The sequence below is a fragment of the Uloborus diversus genome, chromosome 4 (genome assembly GCF_026930045.1).
Source record: "Uloborus diversus isolate 005 chromosome 4, Udiv.v.3.1, whole genome shotgun sequence".
NCBI lineage: Eukaryota > Metazoa > Arthropoda > Arachnida > Araneae > Uloboridae > Uloborus > Uloborus diversus.
In genome coordinates, this window is record NC_072734.1 from 61,692,885 (window position 1) to 61,699,555 (window position 6,671).

The following is a 6,671-nucleotide window of genomic DNA, read 5'->3' on the forward strand; positions in this document are numbered from 1 at the left end:
CTCTGAAACCAATGAACAATATTGAAATCATGCAAATGTACTTTTTTTTAACAGCATTTCTTAAACTCATTAGATAGTCATTTTTATCCGACTTCTAAAAGGAGGAGGCTATCAGTTCATGATGTATGTTTGTTTCACTTTTGTTTGCTTGTTAGCTCATAGTGTCTCAACTAGTGAATTGCTTTTGACAATTCATTTTTTAATGGATACATGATGGTCTAATTTAGGTTCCTCACCTTTGCTTGACCATTGTTCTTATTTGATTTCAAAACTGCTGTTGAAAATTGCTCAAAAAGGTAAAAAATCCTTTCATTCTTTGAACAGTGTCGATATTACTTTTAAACATAACTTTTGAAGTTAATACCAAAACAAAAGATAAAATCCATAACCATAATTCAATTACAAATATAAATTTTTATAGACCCAGGTTCTTCAGAACCAGAGTTGTTCCACGAAAATGTCAACTTGTAGGCCAAAATTTTAAACCCAATCAATATTAATGTGTTATACATAATTTTAAAAATAACATTCTGAATTTTTGAGTCGGGTCATAACCTTTTCAAGAACAACATCAAAACATAGCCTATGAATCATTCAAAAAACACGTAATGTATTTTTTTAAGCATACATTTAATGTAAATTTTTAAAAAATCAAATGTTGAGTACATTTTGAACTTTCAATATCTTTAATTTCTTACATTGATTTTTTTCTCATTGAGCCTAATTTGAATTCTGTGTTAAACAACTTGTTATGTTCATCACAAAACGTTTTATTTTCGCTTCCAACCTTTTTGTAGCACTGTGAAAAGAAAAATTGTGCTTTATTCTCTTCCCAAGAGCTAACTAGAATGCATTTGAACTTGAATATTTTATAAATTATTTAAACAATTGTGACGAAAATTGTTTGAAATGAAGACTGCATCATTTGAAAGTTTTTGAAAAGGAATGTTCAACGATTCCTGGTACGATTCCAAGCTTAGAATACTAAAAATGTAGTCTTGAGCAAAGAAGAGACCGAGGGGACATATTCAATTGTTTAAATTTATTAAAATGAGAGATGTTACAGGGCTAAAGTTTAGCACTGAAAATAGGACAAGGGGTCATTGTTTTAAGCTATTTAAATCTCAGGCTAACATGGATATTAGGAAAAATTACTATTTTAGCAGGGTAGTGGAACCTTGGAACAGCTTACTGGAAGAGGTGGGAATGAGCAAGGGAGTAGATTGTTTTAAGCAGGGCTGCGGAGTCAGAAGGAAATGGTCGACTCCGACCCCTAAATTTTGAAACGCGAGACTCCGACTCCGGATTTTTAAAAAAAATTTTAATTGTATTTTTTCAACTCCCTCTCTCCCTTCAGGGGAATGGGGGAAACCTCTAACTAGAGATTGAAGTATTAATTCCTTTTTATGAAAATTTCGCATTTTGTTTTTTATTGTAACCCTAAGACGCATGCAACGTTAGAAATTCAATTTAAAAATCAAATTTTCCAATAGTTACAAGTTGAAAAGTGAGATGTCTTAAAAATCTCTTTTTAAAAATTTTGTAAAGGATTATCTGTAATTTGCCCCCTTTTAATGTTTAACAAATTGATATTGATCAAATGGTGTGCTTTCAATTTTTGAAAGCTGTAACTTGAGAGCTCTTTTTCTAAATCCAAGATCTTGAGAGGGGGTGGTTTACGCCGATTGACACCCATCTGGTAGATGACACCCAAAGTTAATTTCAGAGTTTATAAAAAATATAAATACTTAACTTCTGAAAATTTTTGCGAATATATTTTAAACTAGCAAAAACACCCGGCGTTGCCTGGGTCAGTAATAATTATTAGAAAAAATTGTTACTTGCTTTTGTTTTCTGTTTTAAGTGAAAGAATTTAAAACATCTTTTTGACGTGATTAAAAATCGAGTTTCTTCCTTACCCATAAAACTAAAATAGCAATAAGCATAAAGAACAAAGTAGTATTGATTTAGAAACGAAAGCACTATATTTAAGCATATACAAATTTTAAAAACATGAAATTAATCTTCTCATGTTTAAAAAGATTAATCTGTTGATACTTTTTTTTTAACATGGAATCTAAAACCTTCTCTGTATGGCTAATGAAGTACGAAGTGATTAAAAAAAAGTAGCTGCGCTCGTAATCCCCTATACTTGCTTTACTTATTTCGGGAAATTTCAATCATTGTGGCTCTTGGTGCGATTTTATCGAATTTGCGAAAGTTGTTTCGGGGTACCTTCAATGATGCTCCCCCATTCTTTCCTTACTTTGTAAAACGATATATTAATTTTCGTTACAGACATATCGTCGCCAGATGCTGAGATATTTTTGGTCACCATAAAATGGCACTAAACAGTTTCATCCGAAATGTTACCAAAATAAGTAATAAAATTTGGTGATTGTTTGAAATCGTGCAAAAAGGAAAATTAATGGAAGTTTTTGTGCTGTTTATGGATTTGCCTAATTTAGTTGCTGGATTATTTAACACAATAAAAAAAGTTTTTTGAAAATTCTTTGATTGGCGATATTTTGTTTACATGGTGAAAGCTGAGAAACATTATGACGTAGTCTTCGGCTTCAAAAACAGCAACGTTGAAAAAACTGCCAAATGCATCAGCTACGGAAATTTTTCTGCAAAAATTTTGGCGATCTGCTGGTTGTTTGGATAATGAGTAAGTGTTCAATCAGCATAAATAATAATAAAAACCATTAATTACATTAAAGTTCCGTTTAGATGGAAAATCATCAGCCAAATCATGTATTATTTGCCAATCTTGTGCAAAAATCTTACTTCAAGATTTGACTTGAGAAAAGCCTTGAACAATCACGAAAAGCAAAGAAAGTCAACAATACAACAATTGTCGCTATCGACAGGGAGTTGAGATGATACACTAAATACTGTATTGAGTTGAGGAAAGCCTTCAAACATGGATCTAAAAAGCTCATAACTCGTTTTTTATTCTACTTAGAAATTTCGAACAGGTGCCATCTTCAGCAGAAAAATCAGAGCTTTCGATGGACATATAATGTAAATATGTGCAAGTATTTTTTCATCCCAATATTAGGGAATTTATACAAAAATTGTGTTTTATTGCCCCCTAAGGGGGTTTTGCCCCCCATAACGAGACGAAAACTACCCTATGTGTTATTCTGATGCATAAGCTATATTATTGTAAAGTTTCATCGAAATCCGTTCAGTAATTTTTGCGTGAAAGAGCAACAAACATCCATACATCCATACAGACAAACTTTTGCATATATAATATTAGTAAGATTATATTTCATAAATAAAATTTCAATGAAAATAGGGCACATATACATCAGGAGCTAATTTTACACAAAATGCGGCGGTATACAAATTTGTACGAATAGCTTTTACTATTCCTATATTTCTTCTACGTACCAGATTTCAACTTTCTAGGACATACCGTTCTCGAGTTATGTGACATACATACACACTAGAAACATACCGAGCACTCGGTAACTACTCTATACTCGGCCAATTTGCCGAGTACTCGGTAATCGGCCAAATTCTGATCAGATACTCGGCCAATACCGAGTAGTAGCAAAAAATTCAATATTGTCCAAGACAAATACTAAAATGTCTAAAAAAAGAGCAAGCATTATATTCTGCATTCATTTACAATTAAAATTTATAAGTCAAATTTAAATTTTGAGAGACTAATGCAGTTTGTAATGCTTCGATAGAATAAATCTTTATTTTAATGTCCCCAAAGTAAATAAAACATATTATTAGAAATTATGCAAAAAAGGTAAGTATAGAAAATATGGAATTCTTATATTAAAAATGGATTTTTGCTACAAACAAAAATTAGTTATAAAAAATATAAAAATACCTTTGCTTAAAAAATAAAAGGAAACAAAACAACGTTAAAAGCACAATGCAGGAACACTGCAGACACGTGTTTTGGCATTACAAGGAATTCCTTTTTCAATGCACAAAATGGGAGCTCGTGGATTTAAAGGCATCCGACAAAAGTCGGATTTTTTTGTCAAATGTCTTTACATTCTTTAACTCACATGTTATGCATTGAAAAAACTTTCCTTGTAGCGGGAGGGGAGGGGGGCAGAAATACGTGTCTGCAGTGTTCCTGCACATTTGTTTTATCTGCTTTTAAAAATTATTTATGTTTGGCGGACTAAAACTATTATTGGTATACAGTGAAACCCCTCCTAACAGACACCCCTCAAAGGCAGACACCCCTCTTATGCGGACAATTTTTAATTCCCCAGTTCAAATGCAAATAACATTATTAAACCCCTGTCCTGCGGACACCTCTCTATTGCGGACAAAAAAAATTGTCCTGTTAGTGTCCGCATTAGAGGGACTTTACTGTTATTTGTTTTAATTCCAACTTGATTAATCATACCTTTTATTTATTTATTTTTAATTTTAAAAATAATTTTTTTTGTAAAATTTTTGACACAAACTAAATGGTTTATGTAATGCGTAATTAAATTTCAGCAGGAATTTAGTTTTAAAAACTATTATATGGACCAGGAGGTCTAAACTACTATTCCAATAAGTTCAAAAACAAAAATATTACACTTAAAAGTGATCAGCTCCTTTTCAAGTAACTAAGAGATAAACTTAATACAACTGATGTTTTTAAATGTAAAACACAAAAGTTAAAAGTCTCATGCAATTGCAATATTTTTTATCAAATATTTTAAACTTGTAATGCAAAGGAAAAAATTTGATCCATATACTTTTATTTATTTATTTATTTCTGTTATTGTTCATTTAAGCTTCTTTTTGGTTCAGGGCAGTATTGCTTGATTTGCTTCCCAATTTTCTTTGTCTCCAAACTTAAATTAGCATAGATAATCATGACAGGGTTCATACTCTATTTAGATGAAAATTTTCCATGACTTTTTCATGACTTCATAAAAAATTTTATGACCCTGTTACACGAAGAGTAACTATGTATGAGAGTACTATGAAAGTATGAAGAGTACTATGTATTTAGTATCAAACTCAATCATTCTTGGAAATTAGCATTCGCAAAACTTGTACGCGAATGCTACTACCTCATCAAAGCACTTACTTGTGATGTAGCCTGCAAAAATTAAACTATTATTATTTTTCTTCATCATACAATTTTAATAAAGTAAAAATACAGGGAATGCAATACACAGATGGAACTTCTAATAATGTTTAATAAATAAAATAAAATGATAATGAAGGGGACAAAAGTTGAATGAGTCATTAGTAAGTTCCAATGAATTTCCTTCAAAAAAAACATTGCTTTGTGGTGTCAACAGTGCACAGTGCACTTAATCATTCATCTAACTTGGCTGCATTTTGGTTCTTAAAAGTAAAGCCAGTCTTCAATTGTTTCTTTGTTCTAAACCAGATAATAATGAAAAACCAGTAATGAATATATCTTTTGAATCAAATGTACTTGTTTACTTATTTTCAAATGCATGTACAAATGAATAGGTTTTGGAAAATCATGAACAGTGTTTGATTCTTGACATTAAACATAGCAGAAGGCCACATGGATCAGTTTCTTGGGCCCTATGTTAGGCACTACTGTTTTAAAGTACACGAATTCCCCTTTTTCTGTATTCTATCGCCTGATTATCTTCATTTACTAAAACCTTCAGCAAATTAAGATAAACTCTAAAAATTTCATAATCAAATTTTTAGATATTAGTTAAAACTAAGTCTGATGCAATTGAATTGCGATTTTTGAGTGGGCGTGGGAATATCAAGAACGTGCAAGTCTGCTACGACAGAATATAAAATATAAGAAGAAATGAAATTAATGGTAAGATCAAATTTCGCAATGTCGAAGCAGTAAAATCTCATTGCAAAAGTAGGCTGGCAGCTGCTACAGAAGTGGATGCAATAGGATTTTAAAACTCAGACTTGATTTTGAGATCGTTCATTTTTCCAGTTTTAATATTCAACACTGTTAAACTACTGAAGATTTCTAATGTTCCTTTAGCTACTGTTACTTTGTTTGGCCAGGACATTTTTCCATGACTTTAAATAAATTTCCATGACTTTTAACGAAAATATTCTTTTTCCATGACTTTTCCAGGTCTGAAATATGTTAAATTTTTTCCATGACTTTCCAGGATTTCCATGACCTGTACGAACCCTGTCATGAGTCTGTTGTACTGATAGATGACACAAGAAGTGAAAACTTCCGTTTTCAGGCACTAATAAAGTTTTAAAAAAAGGCTAGTAACTTTTAAAATATTTTTCACTTAACAAGTTATTCAAGAAGAAAAAAAAAAGAAAAAACACACACATGTGAACCCACTGCATATTGGCATGCTTTCTGAAACCATTCCGGAAGATGAAACTTTCAATAATAATAAATAATGTTATTAAATAAAGACAAGAGGCAGGTATAAAATCATAAATAAAATTTGCATTAAATTTATTTAGCAAAAAATAACAAAACATCTGAATTTAAATAAAGAAAGTTCTGTGCTATGAAATTCAGGGGTAAAAGTGAACAATTTCATCCTTCTCTTTGTAGAACATCCAAATATATACATATCCAAATACAAACCATCTTAAAATTCTTTATACATAACCATTTTTTTAATAGAAATTTATAACCCAAATGATAATTAAAACTAAAAAAGCCGATACAATTTACTTCTGTGTATAGAGACTGTTTACAACTTCTG